Genomic DNA, 22,110 nt, shown 5'->3' on the forward strand with positions numbered 1-22,110 from the left:
ACCAAAAGTTATTTAATAAACCTCAGGTTGAAGGAAGTGCCTCTGTCTCTGCACTTAATCCTAATTTCTCTCAAAACAGGGACAGGAATGGTGTCTGTGAAGAAACATGAAAACAGATATTTCAATGTAAAAGTAATGCATTACTTTACTAGTTTTTTGAAAAATAAGTAATCTGATTACATAAACCGCATTACCCCAGCACTGATAGACAGACAAACAGAGATAGATAGATAAATTGACAGACAGACAGACAGACAGACAGAGACATATTAATAGATCAGACATGGTTCACAGCAAGACATTTTGTCTGTGAGTGTTGGTACAGTATGTAGAGTGTGAGTCCCTCACTTCCATTTTCACACTCACACTCACACTCTTACTCTCTCTCTCTCTCTCTGTGTGTGTTCAGAAGCAATGCAGTAAGAGTGAGCGCTGAGCTGCAGCAGCATCAGTGTCTCAGTGTCAGCCGCTCTGCAGCATGCATCAGGAAACACACTTCATCCACACTTTCTGCTCCACGGGATGTGAGTCCAGGTAGGATCATGTCCTTTCTCTCCTCTTGTCACATCTCTCCGCTGCTCTGCCAGCCACCTGAACCCTCGCTTTAGCCGCGGGGAGCCCGAACGGAGAAAGCGTCTGGTCTGGTTAGTTAGAATCCTGTCAAGAATCAAAGAATTGTTGCATGTTTCATTGAGCGCTTGAACCAATTCAAAGCTGTATGTTGAGGAGTGCGGACTTCGACTTGATTTAATAACTGAGTTGTCTTTCACGGCCAAGTGAATGCAGAAAGTTTTAAATGCAGAAAGTGTTAAAGATGAAAGCCTTTTCGTGATGCTTTTGCCTGTGAATCGTTCAGTCTTCATGCAATCGCTGTAAGAAACCTGTTCAACTGTAACATTAAAAAATTTCTTTCTTTCTCAATTCATCACAATATCTTTTTTGGTTGAAACAAAAATTGTGGTTTTATTACTCTGAGAAATGTGCAATGATTTTGGCATTTATTTATTTTTTTGCATGTTTGCTGGATTGATTTTATTTCTTGGTCATTGGTTAAAAGTTAATAAGAACATATGGTAAAACTGTTGCTGATAGCTGTCAGATTTTATTTTATCATGGCTGTGAGGTTGAGGGCAATTCTATCACTAGTTATAAAATATATATATTTTTTATTAACAGATTTTAAATAATTAACCTTTAGAATATCATGAACACTATTTTATTACATTTTACAGCTAAAAGCTGTTTTTGACTCATCAGCTGATCAATGCATTTTAGTAAAAAGGATTTAAATTCATATATTTGTTTCTAACATCTAAATAAGTCAAACAGGCTGACTGCAATATTCTGACTTCACGTATTAAATTCAAAATGATGATCTTTCTCAATTTAAATATTTTTATCAACACTGCGATGAAGGTAAGAGGAAGCTAGAGAAGCATGTCTCTAATCCCGGCTCCTGATTCATATCTAAAGTCGTTCCTGCATGCTAAAGCAGAATCTGAATCACTCTAATCATTTCCCATATGGCTGCTGCTCTCAGGCGACTGTCAACATTTTCAAGGTGGGCTGTATTAATTATCACATACAGCACAGAAACACATGAGCGACATGCTGAAAATGTGCTGAGGAAACAAAAATGCACCTACAGTAGAACGTTACACCATAGATTCGTTTTTTGAAGTTATGAATCACATGTATATATACACATATATACACTGAAAAAATGTTTTTTTTTTTTTTTTAAGTTAAAGTAAAACAAAAATTATTTAGGTCCTAAAATGTACAATCTTTTAATTTCTTTGATAATTAATTGTAAAATTTACTAGCAATGTAAGAGTGAAATTTGTTTATACAGTATTATATAGTTAGTTGATATAAATGTAAGTTAATATAAATTTATTATATACACTACCAGTCAAAAGTGTTTGGACAGTAAGATTTTTTTCAAAAAATCTTTAACGAGTTTTTAAAAGAAGTCCAAGCCTGCATTTATTTGATCCAAAGCACAGCAAAAACAGTACAATTTTGAAATATTTTTACTATTTAAAATAACTGTATTTTATTTGAATATATTCTAAAATGTCATTTATTCCTGTGATTTCAAAGCTGAATTTTTAGCATCATTACTCCAGTCTTCAGTGTTACATGATTCTTCAGAAATCATTTGAATATTCTGATTTGTTGCTCAAAAAAACATTTATTATTATTATTATTATTATTATTATTATTATTATTATTATTGTTGAAAACAGCTGAGTAGATTTTTTTTTCAGGTTTCTTTAATGAATAGAAAGTTCAGAAGAACAGCATTTATCTAAAATAGAAGCTTTTGTAACAATATAAATGTCTTTATCATCACTTTTGATCAATTTAAAGCATCCTTGCTAAATAAAAGTATTTATTTCTATTATTTATTTTTCTCTCTCTCTCTCTCTCTATATATATATACAGTCGTGGCCAAAAGTTTTGAGAATGACACAAATATAGTTTTCACAAAGTTTGCTGCTCAACTGCTTTTAGATCTTTGTTTCAGTTGTTTCTGTGATGTACTGAAATATAATTACAAGCACTTCATACGTTTCAAAGGCTTTTATCCACAATTACATGACATTTATGACAAGAGTCAGTATTTGCAGTGTTGGCCCTTCTTTTTCAGGACCTCTGCAATTCGACTGGGCATGCTCTCAATCAACTTCTGGGCCAAATCCTGACTGATAGCAACCCATTCTTTCATAATCACTTCTTGGAGTTTGTCAGAATTAGTGGGTTTTTGTTTGTCCACTCGCCTCTTGAGGATTGACCACAAGTTTTAAGATTTGGGGAGTTTCCAGGCCATGGACCCAAAATATCAACGTTTTGGTCCCCGAGCCACTTAGTTATCACTTTTGCCTTATGGCACGGTGCTCCATCGTGCTGGAAAATGCATTGTTCTTCACCAAACTGTTGTTGGATTGTTGGAAGAAGTTGCTGTTGGAGGGTGTTTTGGTACCATTCTTTATTCATGGCTGTGTTTTTGAGCAAAATTGTGAGTGAGCCCGCTCCCTTGGATGAGAAGCAACCCCACACATGAATGGTCTCAGGATGCTTTACTGTTGGCATGACACAGGACTGATGGTAGCGCTCACCTTTTCTTCTCCGGACAAGCCTTTTTCCAGATGTCCCAAACAATCGGAAAGAGGCTTCATCTGAGAATATGACTTTGCCCCAGTCCTCAGCAGTCCATTCGCCATACTTTTTGCAGAAGATCAGTCTGTCCCTGATGTTTTTTTTGGAGAGAAGTGGCTTCTTTGCTGCCCTTCTTGACACCAGGCCATCTTCCAAAAGTCTTGGCCTCACTGTGCGTTCAGATGCGCTCACACCTGCCTGCTGCCATTCCTGAGCAAGCTCTGCACTGGTGGCACTCCGATCCCGCAGCTGAACCCTCTTTAGGAGACGATCCTGGCGCTTGCTGGACTTTCTTGGATGCCCTGAAGCCTTCTTAACAAGAATTGAACCTCTTTCCTTGAAGTTCTTGATGATCCTATAAATTGTTGATTTAGGTGCAATCTTAGTAGCCACAATATCCTTGCCTGTGAAGCCAATTTTTATGCAACGCAATGATGGCTGCACGCGTTTCTTTGCAGGTCATCATGGTTAACAATGGAAGAACAATGATTTCAAGCATCACCCTCCTTTTAACATGTCAAGTCTGCCATTCTAACCCAATCAGCCTGACATAATGATCTCCAGCCTTGTGCTGGTCAACATTCTCACCCGAGTTAACAAGACGATTACTGAAATGATCTCAGCAGGTCCTTTAAAGACGGCAAGTTTTTTTTCGGGATTAAGTTAATTTTCATGGCAAAGAAGGACTATGCAATTCATCTGATCACTCTTCATAACATTCTGGAGTATATGCAAATTGCTATTATAAAAACTTAAGCAGCAACTTTTCCAATTTCCAATATTTATGTAATTCTCAAAACTTTTGGCCACGACTGTACACTGACTCCAAGCATTTGAATGGTGTAAAAAGGTTTTTATTTCAGATAAATCCTGAAAAAAAATGTACTCAACCGTTTTAAATACTGATGATAGTAATAATAAAATGTTTCTTGAACAGTGTGTTCATGTGACACTGAAGACTGAAAAAATGATGCTGAAAATGTAGCTTTGATCACAGGAATAAATTACATTTTAAAATATATGTAAATAGAAAGCAGTTATTTTAAATAGTAAAAATATTACACAATTTTACTGCTTTTGCTGTACTTTGAATCAAATAAATGCAGGCATGGTGAGCAGAAGAGACTTTTGACTGGTAGTGTAGCTATATAATTTATTAATGTATTCATCAAAATGATAAACATACATGCACCTTTTTGATAAATGCATTATATATAATACGTTAATACATTATAAGCATTATTTCTTTATTGCCTTTATCGTCTTATGTTCTATATAAATTAAATTAAGATGCTAAAATCATCGTGAAATCAAAAGTACACTAAGTATTTAAAGAAAACAAATGTTTGTCCTCAAAAATCATAAGTTACATACGTTTTCGGTTGACGTCACCAATCGGTTTCAATGTCTCGCCTCCATGTACCTGTCATAAAAAGACAAATTGCATGAAACAAATCAGCTCTGACTGACAATATTTGATATATAATGTTACAGAAATCAAAAAGGGTTGTAAACAGCTTTACTCTGAATTCAACCTAATGGCCTCATACTCACAAGTGGCAACATAAAGAAGGATAGCAGACGTAATCTAATGACACGGTCTTTAGGAGAGCTAATGGCCAAATAAAAAGCACATTAAAGTCATTTCAAGATTCGTAATGTATTTTTAATTTTATATTGCAAGCAAAATCTTTCATTCAATATATCACAGAGTCCCTGAAGACTCCTGCCTTGGATTCATATCCAATAAGTTTATCAAAGAGGGAAGCAATTCATTTAACTATCCTGTGTAAAATGAAATTAAACTGAGGGAAATGCAGCTAATAGCTGTTAATATGAAAATCTACTTTGCTATTGCATAGCAAAGCTCACATTCTCAGAGTTTTTAGCAAACCCATTGATAAGAATGTCCCTCCACAGAGAACGTGTGCTGCTGCCAGACTATTAAAGATGAAAGATTATGCTGGCAAACACACTTCATCGATTTGTGCTGGAATCATGACTAATATGATTTATTAAAGCATAGCTTACTCATTTTTACTTTCAGTCTTTAGCCTGCGGATCACAGCGTGGCTCCCATCCTCATAGTTTTTGGTTAATAATCTCATTGGAAATGTTAAATCAGCTCCACCTTGTTCTCTCTCCTCAAAATAAAAACTGAGTCCTTTATAAACCACGGAAGTGAAGACCCTCATAGTCAGCGGACTTTAGCGCTGATGATAAAACTTAAATTGAGCTTTAAAGTGTCCGGCGAGGACCTGAGGTTTATTGGGGTAGATGGAGGTCGTAGAGGAAATTAATTCGAGGAATATTTTCTGGGCACCAAGAAATGAACTATGCTGCCAGAGAGACCTGAAGAAAGAGGTAGGAGAATAATAATAGCAGCAGACAGAAAGTGTTTGGTTAAATAACCGCAAAAGTCTATCATTTATGAAGAGGGCATTAGCATTCTCATTCATCTCAATGGCAGCTACAAATTAAAATAAAGGTCAATTTCATGCTTTTAAGAGCCTCTAAAACTAAATCTGTCTCTTGTAAAACTTCAACAGTAATATAAAGAAATATTAGAATATCCTTTTTTTTTTTTTTTTTGAGAAAGATGCCTTAGAAACAAAGTGTGCAACTCCAGCATTTACCAACATGGTTATTTTTTTATTTTTTTATTTAATTTTATTTATTTATTAATATCTACCCAAATCTTGGACCCAGTATACTTGTTTGGTAACAATTATTACTTTTCATATATTTTTATATATTTATTATATATGCATCAAAAACGTAAGATGTCCACGTCAAAAGAAAATTACAAAAGGGATTTTGATGTCCATAGAAAGCATATTAAATGTAAGTAAAGTGTCTACTTTCAAGGTTTCAAATAATTTTTTGGAGACTAAAATATCAAAATGTGATTGAAATAATGTTACATTGTCATTCAGTGTAACAATATTTATGTAAAAATTCAAACAACATGCTTATTCTGACTTAAACATTAAAATAAATAAAAGAGTAAGGGAGCATATTAAATTGTCTTTTAAATGAGAAGAAATTCTTACAGACAAATTGGCAAATTTTTAAAACATAGAATTACAACTAATTAGTATGTAGGGTGAAAGTAATTTGTCTTTTAATATGTCATAAATAGATTTGTTGTAAATATGCGTGACAAGATTGTTACACTGAATGACATTTTAGTGGGTGTCTTCTGTAAATTAGGGAAAAATGCATGATATTTATTTTTTGCTCAGAAATACAAAACCAAAAATGCAATTAAATAAAAAATAAAAATTAGATTTTTTTTTTTGAAAAACAACCATTTAAAGCAGTATTACATGTATTGTTTTTAAGCTTAAACCATTTTTTCGTCTTTGACCCGTATATATAAATACAGTATATATTTAGAAAATATTTACATGTATATATTTATATTAATATTAATATAATTGACATATAATTGACATTATATATAAATATTTTAATATATAAACAAAACATAAAACATGCACGTGTGTGTGTATTTGTATATACATAATAAATATACACAGGACACACATATATAATGTAAACAAAAACTTTTATTTTGGATGTGAATAATCATGATTAATCTTTTTACAGCACTAAATAATAACAATAATATTAATAACTAGATAAAGTTCGTCAAGACAAACTTTGAAGTTGGCTTGAGAAAGTCTGACCAGATAGTTTAAAATAGTTTTTACAGTTTGTAAAAGTTTTAAAAGTTTGACTGTTTTCAGTCTGAAATAGTTTGAAGTTTTCAGCAGTTTTAAAGCTTGAAGATAGATGCTAAGGTTCTTAGAGTGGTTGCTGAAGTGTTTCAATGTGGTTGGTAGGGTACTCTGGGTGGTTGCTAAGGTGTTGCTAGGGTGTTCAGGGTGGTTGCTAAGGTGTTGCTATGCGGTTGCTAAGGCACCCATGGTGGTTGCTAAGGTGTTACTATGTGGTTGCTAAGGTACCCGAGGTGGTTGCTAGGGTGTTGCTATGCGGTTGCTAAGATACCCGGGGTGGTTGCTAAGGTGTTGCTATGTGGTTGCTAAGGTACCCGGGGTGGTTGCTAGGGTGTTGCTATGTGGTTGCTAAGGTACCCGGGGTGGTTGCTAAGGTGTTGCTATGTGGTTGCTAAGGTACCCGGGGTGGTTGCTAGGGTGTTGCTAAGGTACTCGGGGTGGTTGCTAAGGTGTTGCTATGTGGTTGCTAAGGTACCCTGGGTGGTTGCTAAGGTGTTGCTATGTGGTTGCTAAGGTACCCGGGGTGGTTGCTAAGGTGTTGCTATGCGGTTGCTAGGGTACCCGGGGTGGTTGCTAAGGTGTTGCTATGCGGTTGCTATGGTGCCTGGGGTGGTTGCTAAGGTGTTGCTATGCGGTTGCTATGGTGCCTGTGGTGGTTGCTAGGGTGTTGCTATGCGGTTGCTATGGTGCCTGGGGGGGTTGCTAAGGTGTTGCTAGCATGAATTTAGCATGACTAGCAAGTTGCTAGCATGATTTTAACATGACTAGCAAGTCACTAGCATGATTTTAGCATGACTAGCAAGTTGCTAGCATGATTTTAACATGACTAGCAAGTCTCTAGCATGATTTTAGCATGACTAGCAAGTCACTAGCATGATTTTAGCATGACTAGCAAGTCGCTAGCATGATTTTAACATGACTAGCAAGTCTCTAGCATGATTTTAGCATGACTAGCAAGTCACTAGCATGATTTTAACATGACTAGCAAGTCTCTAGCATGATTTTAGCATGACTAGCAAGTCACTAGCATGATTTTAGCACGATTAGCAAGTCGCTAGCATGATTTGTATATACATAATAAATATACACAGGACACACATATAATGTAAACAAAAACTTTTATTTTGGATGTGAATAATCATGATTAATCTTTTTACAGCACTAAATAATAACAATAATATGAATAAATATTAATTTAAAAAACAGTTTGCAAACACTTGTTAAACCTGTTTAATATCAATCATTATTTTGCAATAAATGGTTATTTAAAACCCTGTTTGAAATTAATCCTTATTTGTGCCAAAAGCTTAGAAACTTTATTTGATTTTTTTTGTTTTTACAATAAACATTTACATTTATTTGTAAATCTGTTTGGAATCATTATTTTGCAACAAATATTCACATTTACTAAAACAAATTTATCTTTAGCTTGCCATTGTACTTCTGTTGAATATTTGCATTTAATGAAATAAGGTAAATTCTTTGAATTGCTGCTAACACACGCACTCTTGAGACTATAAAATGTGTGCTTTTCCATCTAACTGAATAGCATGAAATCCATTTTTCCTCTGTTTTGACATTCCTGCAATGATTGGAAACTGAGGCAGGGCTGTTTAGATGACGATACGGTCAGTGCAGCTGATAAAGGATAAGGCAGAGCCAAGTTTTTTTTAACCCCATTATTGAAGCCTTCCCTTTACTAGAAGAATGTAAAAGATCTCTTCTGTTTGGTGGAGGCAGAAAAACACATTGCAGCTTTAATAATGAATGAAGCCGTTGGACTGGCAATGGGAGGATCTGTATCACAGTCCATTGGCTGTGTAGAAATGATTAAACACATCAATATTGGCATATGTAGCTGTGATTTATCTGGAATAAGCACTAGGTGGAAACAGATGTGACATTGACCAATGCTCTCTTGGAAACACGCCTGTAATTGTGTGTGTGTGTGTGTGTGTGTGTGTGTGTCAGTGCTGTTATTGTTATCAAACTAAAGCTATTAAAATGGTTTTCATTAACTGAAATTACTGAAAACTTAACTTAAATTGAAAAAAATTTAATGTTGCATTAGAAACTAAATGAAAAAGTACTAAATTTACTTCTTAAGTCACAAAACTAAAGCTTTAATTAAGGGGAGACACTGCAGGCAAAAACATTTTTTTTTCTATCAAGTTTGAGATTTTGGGCTTTCTGGGTTTTCATAAAGTGTTTTTTCAGACTAGTGGAAAGAAAACATCCTAAAAACACTGTTAAGTGTTTCTTTTATAGCACTTTATCTATTTGTGTCAATAGATTTCAATTACAATGCATATTTTTAAAGGCTGTTTTCTTAAAATTAGCTTTTTTCTCCTACACTGAGCCATAAATCTCCATTTCAGTAGCACTTACACACACACCTAACTTTACATTTTTTATTCCTGTCTATATTCTGAAGGTTTTTACAGAGGGATTTGTTCATATATAATTTGCTTGATTTTATACAACATTTTATTTCCCCAAAAATGGTAAAAAATTAATGTTTCTGGAACAGCAATTTTGCATATTAGAATAATTTCTGAAGGATTATGTAACACCGAAGTAATATTGCTGAAAATGTATCTTTGATCACAGGAATAAATCAAATTGTAAAATAGAAAACAGTTATTTTAAATAGTAATAATATTTCACAACATTACTGCTTTTGCTGTATTTTGGATCAAATAATTGCAGGCTTGGTGAGCAGAAGAGGCTTTATAAAAAAATAAATAAAAAAAAAACCCATTAAAAATCTCACTGTCCAAAAACTTTTGACTGACAGTGTAGTTGTGTTGTTTTCTAATTGATTTTATGCCAACAAAAAATAAAGAACTGTTTAAATTATAAATAAATTTTAATACAGTAGTTTACATTATTTTAAATGTTTTTGAAACAAGTCTTCCCAGGCTGATTAAAAATACAGTAAAAAGAGTAATATTGTGAAATATTATTTCAGTTTGAAATAACCATTTTCGATTTCAAAATATTTTCAAATAAAATTTATTCCTGTGATGTAAAGCTGACTTTTTATCAACATCACTCCAGTCTTCAGCGTCACATGATCCTTCAGAAATCATTCTAATATGCTAATTTGCTGCATAAGAAACATTTCTGATTGTTATCAATGTTGAAAACAGCTGTGCAGCTTCATATTTGAGTGGAAAATGCAATACATTCAAAAGAACAGCATTCATTTGAAATAGAAATATTTTCTAACATGTTCACTACTGTGTGTGCACTTGAATGGGTTAAATGCAGAGCGCAATTTCCGAGCATGGGTCACCATACTTGGCCACACAACACATCCTATCCTATCTTATCCTTTCCTTTTCTTTCCTTTCACTTTTGGTCCATTTAATGCATTATTGCAGAATAAGAGGATTAATTTCTTTTCAAAAAATCTTACTGACCCCAAACCTTTTAAATATATTACCATTTAGGTGGCTGAAATGTAGATTTTAAGTCATTTTTAAATACTTTTATAAGTAGCTAACTACTTTTTCAAAAGAAACTTAATTCCTGAAGGCTGCTTCAAGATAATTAGCTATCAGGACATTTAGTAGCTGCTATAATCAATCCAGGAGAGAGTCATCCAGCACCTCTGGGCCAGCAGTGGTTTGTATTATTGACAGAGACTTTGAGTGTGACAACATGAATTTTATTAGAATTCAAAAAGAAATCTTTACTCTCTAAAAATGGTTGGACAGAAATATTTGTATGCATGTACACAGACACACTCCCCCATTATGCATACTTAACATGTTAACTTAGGTAAGAAAGTGTTACTCAAGACAGTCTTGTTTAACAGTTTAGTGAAAGTAATCCTGTTCATACCTGAATATTCCATATAATGGCATGATTTTGAAATGGCATGATAATTATTTTGAAGTATGCTTTGAATATGCTGGCTAAGCATTCACATGCATCTACTTGCATGCTTGAGTAAATAGTATGTTTCAGGCCTTAGTTTGTGTTTTGTTTGTGTCTGTGTCTGCGCATGTTTTAACGGGTTATTGTTTAGCTAACTGACAGTGTTGTGGCACAACAGGAGACTAGTTAAGTTTGCCAGTAAAGTACACACTAGTGTTATTTTAGTATGATTTATATACTATTATAGTGTTTACTAATGTTTAGAATTATCATTTTTTTAAATATATTTTCAGTTTTCCCCTATTCACTGCAGGTGAATAGGGTAAAACATTTTATTCTCAAAAACATTGTAAAAAATATAGTGTTTCCTGTCTAAGTTTTTTCTGAATTATGGCATGACGAAATGAGAACCCAAAATTCCCTCTGTAAAACCTTTTGACTAATATGTCAAAAAAAATTGAACAAGAATTTTGAAACTGACTTTATCCAGTGTTTTTTTGTTCTAGAAATGTATGCAAATTAGTGCATATTTCATTAAATAATAAATTAACTAAGTTATCACCTTAAATACCCAGTTGATTGACTACATAAATAATTGCATTTTTTTGTATTACAAGTTTTTTTTTACAATGTTTAAATATGCTTAAATATGCTTATGCTTATAGTTTTTTTAGAATGTTTAAATTTTTACAAGGTTTAAATATGCAAATGAGGCTATTTTTAATGAAATATGCGCTAATTTGCATACATTTCTAGTACAAAAATCTGAACGCTGGATCAAGTCAGTTTTTCTGACATATTAGAGTCAAAAGTTTTTACAGAGGGAATTTTGGGTTTCTCATTTCGTCATGCCATAATTCAGAAAAAAATAGAACAGACAGGAAATATTAAATTATTATTATCAATATTAAAAACAGTTGAGTACATTTACTAAAAGAAACCTAAAAGTACTCAGTTCAATGAGTCTACTCAAAATAATAATAAATGTTTTATAAACAGAAAATCAGCATATTAGAAGGATTTCTGAAAGATCATGTGACACTGAAGTAATTATGCTTACAATTCAGCTTTGAAATCACAGGAATAATTTACATTTTAAAATATATTCACGTAGAAAACAGCTATTTTAATTTAATAGTAAAAATATTTAAAAATTGTACTGTTTTTCCAGTACTTTGGATCAAATAAATGCAGGCTTGGTGAGCTGTGTACCTGTACGACACTGAAAAAAGTAGTTAAACTAGTAGCATAGTTATGTTTTAATGATGAGCCCAATACACAAAACCCATCACCAGCCCGGTAAACAATACACTCAGAAATGATATGATATTATACATCTATCTGACACTAATATGAAGCCGTTTATTTGATTTGTAGGCTTTTCAGTGCCAGATAAGAACAGAACCGTAGGCTCGCTTGTCCTGATGAGAAGCAGGAAAGTAAGAGCAAGTGAACTCGTGTGGGCTTGTTGCCATTGGGATTGTGGGGGAATTGATTTAAAGGCTTTTGGCTGGATTCCTCACTCACTCTGCTAAAAGGAATCACATCACCTCAGCTGCCCCCAATCATCTGATCCAGACAAACACGTGAAATCAAATGATCGGATGCTGTGAAGTGTTCGAGGATCAGTGTTCAGCTGAGGCTTACATCTTTTGTTGACTGTGTTAATGCCTCCTAAATTCACAGGCATGGCTGTCGGCAGGGTCATTTTTCTTGAAACTGTGTGACTATTTCTCATTTACGTTCATTAACATGCCTGCTAATTACGTATTTTGTTATGTCAAGTTCTCAACTACACTGAAAACAATTTGGTGTGGAAACAAATTGCTAGTTAATTTCGCAATAAGTCAAAGACCCTCTGAGGGAATTTACATTAACATTTATGCATCTGGCAGACAGTTGTTGAGGGCGTCATTTTTATCAGCTTATGCAGGTAAATCTTGCTGAAAATCGAACCCATGATCTAAAAAAAAAAAAAAAAAAAAAAAAAACTTAGTTTTCAAAATAATAACAATAAATGTTTTTTAAGCGGAAAATCTGAATATAAGAATGATTTCTGAAAGATCATGTGACACTGAAGACTTGAGTAATGATGCTTAAAATTCAGATTTTAAAATATTCACAACAGTTTTAATTTAGAAAAAGAAATTTAGAAATTTTAAATAGAAAAAATTGTACTTGGTGCATTTGTGTAAAAAAAAAAAAATACCTTGCAGAATCTGCAAAATGTTAATTATTTTACCAAAATAAGAGGGATCATACAAAATGCATGTTGTTTTTTTATTTAGTACTGACATTTCACATAATAAAGATGTTTACATATAGTTTATAGTTTATAAAAATGACCCTGTTCAAAAGTTTACATACACTTAATTTTTAATACTGTGTTGTTACCTGAATGATCCATAGCTGTGTTTTTGTTGTTTAGTTATAGTTGTTCATGAGTCCCTTGTTTGTCCCAAACAGTTTAACTGCCTGCTTTTCTTCAGAAAAGTGATCAGGTCCCATAAATTCTTTGGTCTGAGGGACTCATATGCAACTATTACAGAAGGTTCAAACGCTCACTGATGCTTATGAAGGACATACGATGCATTAGAAGCCTGGGGGTGAAAACTTTTTGAATTTAAAAATCAGGGAAAATTTAACTTATTTTGTCTTCTGAGAAACATGTCTGTAACTTCTGTAGGGCATTACTAAAAAAAAAAAAAAAAAAAAAAAAAAAATATTGATATTTAGGCAAAATAAGAAATTTACTCATCTTCATTCAAAAGTTCAAAAGTTTTCACTCCCCGGCTCTTAATGCATTGTTTTTCCTTCTGAAGCATCACACTGCAAAAAATGCTTTTCTTACTTAGATTTTTTGTCTTGTTTCTAACCAAAATATCTAAACATTTTTAAATCAAGAAGGATTTTCTAGACGAGTAAAAATTATTGTCTTGTTTTCAGAAAAAAACAAGTCAATATTAAGTGTGTTTTTGCTCGAAACAACAAAAATAATCTGCCAATGGGGTAAGAAAAATAATCTTGTTTTCTGTTTGAAATAAGATTTTTTTGCTTACCCCACTGGCAGATTATTTTGCTTGTTTTAAGCAAAAACACTAGTTTTGTTCTGAAAACAAGACAATTTTTACTTGTCTAGACAATTCTTCTTGATTTAAGAATTTTTAGATATTTTGGCTGGAAACAAGTAAAAAAAATCTAAGTAAGAAAAGCATTTTTTGCTTCGATAATAGTTGCATACGAGTCCCTAAATTGTCATCAAAATCTCAAAATCATACAGTCATTGTTGGTTTCAAATATATAAAAAAGCTGAAAAACCAAAGAATTTGAGAAACCTCAGGGATTTTTCTGAAGAACAGCAGGCAGTTTAACTGTTCAGGACAAACAAGGGACTCATGAACAACTATCACTAAACAAACAAAAACACAGCTGTGGATCATTCAGGTAACAACACCGTATTAAGAAACTTTTGAACAGGGTCATTTTTATAAATCCAACTAGTATTTTCTCTTGTGGACTATATGTAAATGGCTTTTATGTGGAATATCTTATTCGGGTCAGTACTAAATAAAAAAATAGCATGCATTTTGTATGATCCCTCTTATTTTGTTAAAATAAATTAACATTTTGCAGATATTGCAAGGTGTATGTAAACTTTTGACCGCAACTGTATCATATACTATTTATAATATTCACATTTTGTAAAAAACAAATAAGGCTTGTAAAAATTCTCGATGTATTATACAGAAAAAAATAACAGCATATGAGTTTGGTTGTTTTAGAAGATAGCAAGTGGGAATAGAGCAATAGAGAAGACTGACCATAATAAAGCGAAAAAAAGGAGGGCGAAGGGAAAAGGGTGAGAGGTATTAGGAGAAAATTGATCCCTGGGGTTAAATACAAACGCACTAGCAAACAGAAGTGTAATGGAGGAGCTGCTTGTCTTTGTGAAAGGTCTATAATCCCCATCAGACGACACTGTAACGTCTAGAACTACTCAACAAAGTGCCGTATAGAAAGTGCGAGTGTATTTGTGCTGCAGGATTGGGCAGAACAGATGTGCGCTCTCTCTGGGCTTCATCTTGACAGATGGCTGTGATTACAGCTGGGAATTCGAGAACCAGTTGCATTTGTTTAAAAATACTGGAACTGAATTTCCATGACTTTCGGTTTGATTAATAGTTTTTGAAAATCTATATTCTGCTGCCAAAGCGCAGTGAAAATGTACTTTAAGTTTGTGACACTTGCTGGCTGTTCATACTGTTCAGAGTCTCATTGAATTATAGTTGTTTAAATTACACTTGAAATATTAAAACAAGCTATACACTGGGGGGAAAATTTTTCTTCAAGTTACGAAAAGTGGAAATACAGAAAAGTATTTTTCCAGTTAAAATATCTAAAAATCATTGAAGCAAGATACATTTTCTTGGGAGGAATTTTTATATATTTAAAATTAAGATTATAAAATGAATTAAATTATTAATGCATTCATTAATATGAATACATTTGTATTTATTTAATTTTTAGTTCCAGTAATTTTGGTTTTTACAGAAATAACTAAATCTTTTGAATAGATTAATTTAAATAGATTTTTTTTTTATTGGAATATATTTAATTTTAAGAAAAAGAAATCTTATTTTTCAAATTAAAATATCTAAAAATCTCTTCAAATTATAATTATACAACAAATTAAATTAGTAATTAATTTAGAAAAATATTAATAGATTTAATTTATTTTAGTTTTTACAGAAATAACTGCAAATCTGTCAAATGGATACATTTGAATAGATTTTTTTGAATAGAAGTAAAATAGAAGTATAATTTTAACTTTATTTTAATTTTTTATTTATTTTACTTTTAAAATATCTAAAAATTATTGCAAAAAAGATACATTTTATTAGGAGAAATGTATTATTTTTATTTATTAGAATTATAAAATGAACAATTTTAAATGCATTCATTAATATTAATAAATTAATAAATTCCAATAATTTTAGTTTTTACAGAAATAACTAAATATTTGGAATAGATTGATTTACGATTTGTTTTTTAGAATAAAAATTAGAAAATATTTTCAGAGAAAAAAAAATCCAGTTAAAATATCGAAAAATCATTAAACGAAGATAAATTTTCTTGGGAAGATTTTTTACAAATTATACAATTAATTAAATCATACATGCATTTATTAATATTAATAACTGTAAATCTTTCTAAAATATTAATTTGAATAGACGTTTTTTTTTTTTATTAGAACAGATTTACTTTTCTAAACAAATTCTATTTTGTCTTATTTCCCAGTTAAAATATCTAACAATAATTTAAACAAAACACATTTTCTTGATAGGATTTTTTAATATATATTTTTAAAATTTATAATTATAAATTGAATTAAATTATGAATGCATTCATTAATATTAATTGGTTTTTATTTATATTTTACATTCCAGTAATTTTAATTTTTACAGAAATAAATCTTTTAAATACATTAATTTGAATACATTTTTATTTTTTATTAAAATAGATTTAATTTTCAGAAAAAAAAAAATCCAGAATTTTTTTTTTTTATTAATGAGTGTATTTTGTATTTCTGTACAAAATTGTGAGAAAAAAAAACACTTAAATATAAGATTAAGTCTAATCTAAGTCTTCATATTTTATGCAGTGTTGCTGCTTAAATACATTTATCCTATTTTAAGGATTTGCAGAATTCATGGAAAGTAAAAAATAGATTTTTAATAAACAAAAAGCTTTTAATGTTTGTATTCATTATTAATCAATTATTTATAATAAATTTATAATTATGAAATTATATTATATTATATATATATTTTTTTGTATAGAACCGTTTATTATAAATGTTTGTGATATGATAATGGAATTGTTACGGAATCGTGTTTTTAAAAAGCATAAAAAACGTGTCATCTGAAGTGGAATGATAATGGCTAAATTCTTTACAATTCCCATCCCCTCCAATGATAAATGATTTTATTATCTGCTAGCTTCCATTTTGGGCAGGATGCAACACAACCCAACAAAGCCTCACACACCAGACAGTCCAAAAAGGTCTAAGAGAGTATTTTCCCCTCTAGTCACTCGTAAATTGAGTTGTTCTTCATGTCAGGCCTGAGTGGCACTGTAGTTTCTCCCTCACACACGCTGGCGTTATCTCCCATCCCAGCTTCGACAGTCTAACAGCCTCGATAGCCGAGTCGTTAATCACAGGAGCCAATTATCAAAATACTGCAAATGTCGCACACTATCACAGCCTAAATGATAACAGCCATGAAATTAATTTATCTCCAGTGACAGCTTTTTAGAGTCCATTTAATCACCTAAACATGTGGATACAATACAACAAACTCAAATGAAGACAGAAACATTCAGAATGCAAGTGCACAATCAGATACATTGACTGCAAGTGTACACTAAATATGTGACCCTGGACCACAAAACCAGTCATAAGGTTAAATTTTACAAAACTGAGATGTATACGTCATATAAAAGCTCAATAAATAAACTTTCTATTGATATATGGTTTGTTAGGATAGGACAATATTTGGCCGAGATACATCTATTTGAAAATCTGCAATCTGAGGGTGCAAAAAAAAAATCAAAATACTGAGAAAATCACCTTTAAAGTTCTCCAAATTAAGTCCTTAATGCATATTACTAATCAAAAATTACATTTTGATATATTTATAGTAGGAATTTTACAAAAAATCTTCATGGAACATGATCTTTACTTAATTTCCTAATGATTTTTGGCATAAAAGAAAAAATCATTTTGACCCATACAATGTATTTTTGGCTATTGCTACAAATATACCCCAGCGACTTAAGACTGGTTTTGTGCTCCAGGGTCACATATACTCTTTTGCATCACTACAGTGGTAATAATGTCTGTGCCGTTATGTTTTATTATTCAAGTATCTATGTAGCAATTTAAAAGTTTTCAGTTTAACTTACTTAAGGATGATTCTCTTCAGACTGTTGCTCTGCCATGACAGAAGTTGACCTGAAAGAGAAAATGTTATATTGTTTATGCTAATAGATGCTTGCTTTAGAGGGTTGCATTATGAATTGCAGGCTGACATTTCAAAAAATGCTTTTCTTACTTAGATGTTTTGTCTTGTTTCCAGCCAAAATATCTAAAAATTCTTCAATCGAGAAGGATTTTCTAGACAAGTAAAATTATTTTCTTGTTTTCAGAAAAAACAAGTCAAAATTAAGTGAGTTTTTGCCTAGAACAAGCTAAATAATTTGCCAATGGGGTAAGCAAAACAATCTCGTTTCAAGCAAAAATGCACTTAATTTTGACTTGTTTTTTCTGAAAACAAGACAAATGATTTTTAATCATCTACAAAATCTTGATTTAATTTTTTTTTAGATATTTTGGCTGGAAACAAGACTATCTAAAAAAGCTTTTTTTTTTTTTTTTTGCAGTGTTACTTTTAGTGTTTGCATTCACATATTTGCTTAAATTAATAGTTTCTTTAACACTCAAATTTACTGAACACTTACTCACTCTCAGGCCATCCAAGATGTAGATGAGTTTTTTCATTGGAACAGATTTAGCATCACATCACTTGCTCACCAATGGATCCTCTGCAGTGAATGGGTGCCGTCAGAATGAGAGTCCAAACAGCTGTTAAAAACATCACAATAATCTTTGAAGTAATTCACAACTGTTATAATGAGTTGACGTGCTGGACGGAACGAGACGAGATTAACAATAAACACTATTTACATTTAATAAAGTCTTCAGATATACAAGCAGTAACAGGCAGGAACACAGATCACTTCCACACACGATTCATATGTAACATTCACCAAGACCGACAGAGAACTCAAGAAACAAACAGACTTATAAAGGGAGACTAATCAATAAACACAGGTGTTGGGAATCAGAATAAACGAGGGCAAAACCAAATGATCACAGAATGACAGGGGGAGACAATGGGAGAAACCAAAAGAACAGACATAAACTGACAGAACTGTGACAACAACACTCCAGAAAATCAGTTAACAGCTTCTAAAGTAAAAGGCTGCAAATCTGTAAGAAACAAATCTATCATTAAGATGTTTTAGCTTCAAAACGTTGCTTTTAGCTATATTGTTTTCTCCAGTGAAAAAGTTGTCTTGTCTGAATCAGGACAGAAATATGCATAGATCAAGCACTGTTTACAAGCCAAAACAGCACTGTTTGTGGATTTTGATGTGAGACGAAAGCAGGAGATTTTTTTTTGCACTGGAGGTGAAATTCATATTTTGGCCATAAGTGACAGTTTAAAGTTAAAATGCCTTAATGATGAATTTATTTCTTACAAACATGCAGCTTTTCACTTTATAAGATGTTTTTCCAGTTAAAATATCAAAAAATCATTGAAACTATATATATATATATATATATATATATATATATATATATACACACACATTATATTGCCAAAAGTATTGGGACAGCCCCTTCTAATAAACAGGTTTTACTAATTTAGTAATTTCCATGAGTACAAATCTTAATGTTTAATCAAATAATGATATTATAGGGAATTGTCACCTTTATTTATATAGCGCTTTCAACAATACAGATTGTGTCAGAGCAACTGCACAGGCTGCATTGTGTGCTTTTTTTTTACGGGACGTGGAATTCATCTTTTGGCCAGAAGTTCAAAGTTAAAATGCCTTAATGATGGATTTGTTTCTTACAAACATGCAGCTTTTCACTTCACAAGATGTTAATTGATAGACTGGAGTGGTGTGGATCATCTGAATCAGGTGAGAAGCACCGTTTACAAACCAAAGCAGTTCTAAACAAATATGTGGGTGGATTTTGATGTGAAAAGACAACAGGAGATGGACTTTTTCCACTGGAGGAAGTGTTATTATGGATTACGGACTCATAATGTATAGATTATGGACTGATTTGTTTCTTGCAAACGCAATTTTTTGCTCACAAGTTGTTAATTGATGGACTGGAGTGGTGTGGAATACTTGTGGATTACTGTGATGTTTTTATCAGCTGTTTGGACTCTCATTCTGACGGCACCCATTCACTGCAGAGGATCCATTGGTGAGCAAGTGATATAATGTCAAATTACCCCAAATCTGTTCTGATGAAGAAACATAAAGGTGAGTACATTTTCTGAGAATTTAAATTTTTGGGTGAACTATTTCTTTAAAGCATCCGACCACAGTTACCACAGTTTTTCTATTTTATTTATTTGCCAAAACATAAGCTAATAGATTTTTTAAAGGGATTGCTATGCATTAGCATTTATATTAACTAATAACTCTAAAACCTAAATGCTGCAAGTAAATACAAATCTGTAGGCTTGCCGTTTCATAATTATATTAAAATATATGCTGTGTTTGAGAGGCCTAATCAAGTTATGAGTCAGAGAACTCAACACTACTACTATTGCTCATAGTTAGGCTGTTTGTTTGTTCAAACTTTTAATGCTAAAGTATAACTCATAAACTATTTGTGCAACTGGCATGAACAGCTGGTGCTTTTTTAATGCTGAATGCTTTTTAGCAAAACTGGCAGAGCTGCAGGAACCTCATTAAACAGTTGACTGAATGCAATTGGGTTTCCTATATGGCTGCATTCCCTAAAACATGAAGTTAGGATGAACTTTAACACTAAGAAAAAAGAAAAAATAGGAGACGGTCCTCACTGCAGAACACAAGTACCAACTCCTCCAACCTTGTGTACTTCAGTGAGGGGCTACTGAAAAATAGGGCACATGTGTCAATATAAAGGAATTTTCCATATTTTTTTTTTCCACATTGCTCTGAAATAAACTCTGTGTTTTAGGGTTAAAGGAAATTTCCATAAAATAGGTAATGTCCTACGTTTTGGACCCAAAATTGGGTCAAGGTTTGCCCTTCTGGTGGATACTGCAACTAAACCATGATTCAGGCAAAAAGCATTTCTCCAATAAAAGTCACTTGAATGTGGCCATATTCAGACAAAATTACATTTTTAGCAAGCAACATATATATCACTAATATTTCATTATGTTAAAGATGATGTGACAGATTCTTCACAGAGCTCCCAGAAGCGTGAAATGCTATTGCATTGACACTTCAGCTCAGAATAGCCATTAGTCATCAGTACTTTCGGACCATTTTCCTGTAAAAGAAATTCTGTAAATTTCAAATGCATACATTAGCTAGAAAGTTTGTTCACTTTTAAGAGAATAAGCAAAAAAAAAAAAAAAAAGTACATAGATTAGCAAAGGCATAACTTAAAATTAAAAAACACATCTTCTGTCATCTTTAACTTACAGCCTATTAATATATTATAAATATTGTTTGTTATACTGTAGTGTCAAAATAGACTATTTGGACTGATTTTTGCAGAAAATAATGTCTGTGACTAATGATTCTTACTTGTCAAACAATAAATACAAATAAATAATATAGCTACAAGCAGCAATTACCGGGGGTTCAAGCGCTTTAAGGCATTTATGCACATATAAAAAAGGAAATTATGTAGCAAGCCTATTTTTGCAAATACAGGTAATTTACCATAGAAATATTATGTTTTGTAACGTTTATGACCATTATAGCGGCAGCTGTGGTCCAAACTCCTTAAAACTTTGCATGCTTGTTTAGAATCACCTGTCGCATGTGCTCAGCAGGTTTTGTGAAGTTTTGAATTTTCCTTTAGGCTTTATAGGATTTTAGATAAATTCGGACAGCCCCCTTTTCTAAACGAACCCATTATAGCTTCCCAAAGGGTAAATTCCAACATATTTTGACAATTATTGACCTAGAGAGTCCAGAGAATTGTACCTGCAGTGTTTTTTCCAGATTGAGCGAAAAACCTAGGACTAGATTGAAAAAGTAGTTTTTTTTTTTGGTTTTTTTTTTACATCTTCTCAATCATTTAACACACGATTTGATTGACAGCAGTGTTTCTAGAGGCAAAGTTGTCCGGAATGAGGAGTTCTATCATATGATACAAATATTGTGTGTATGCACGAAAAAACGCACAATGCACAATCGTTAATGCCCTTGAGAAACATGATATTGCCCCCAGTGGTTGTTTTTTTTTCACATTTTTCACAGACCTCTGGGCCCGTGAGTCAAACAGGCCCACTAAGTTTCGTCCGATCGGTCTCTGTTAACCATGTCTAATAGGTGCTCAAAGTTCTGCCACTTTTTGAGATACGCAAATGTCCTTATAGAAATGTGTGGCACTTTGGACTGAGACTGTGTGCAGCGATTTTCATGTTGATAGGACAGATGCTTGCGTAGGTATAGCCATTATTGTTTTTTCCATCTTATAGCACCACCAAGTGGCCAAGCT

At 32.5% G+C, this 22,110-nt stretch overlaps 1 protein-coding gene across 1 annotated transcript in view; it reads left to right on the plus strand.

Moving 5' to 3' along the window:
* The first annotated feature begins 468 nt into the window (after positions 1–468).
* Positions 469–22,110, plus strand: part of LOC141332529 (cortexin domain-containing 1 protein) — a 38,906-nt gene continuing 17,264 nt past the window's right edge. Inside the window, exon 1 of the mRNA XM_073837657.1 lies at positions 469–534. The gene's annotated coding sequence lies outside the window, so the exon portion shown is untranslated. The remainder of the gene's footprint in view (positions 535–22,110) is intronic.

The sequence above is a fragment of the Garra rufa genome, chromosome 3, assembly GCF_049309525.1.
Source record: "Garra rufa chromosome 3, GarRuf1.0, whole genome shotgun sequence".
Classification (NCBI taxonomy): domain Eukaryota; kingdom Metazoa; phylum Chordata; class Actinopteri; order Cypriniformes; family Cyprinidae; genus Garra; species Garra rufa.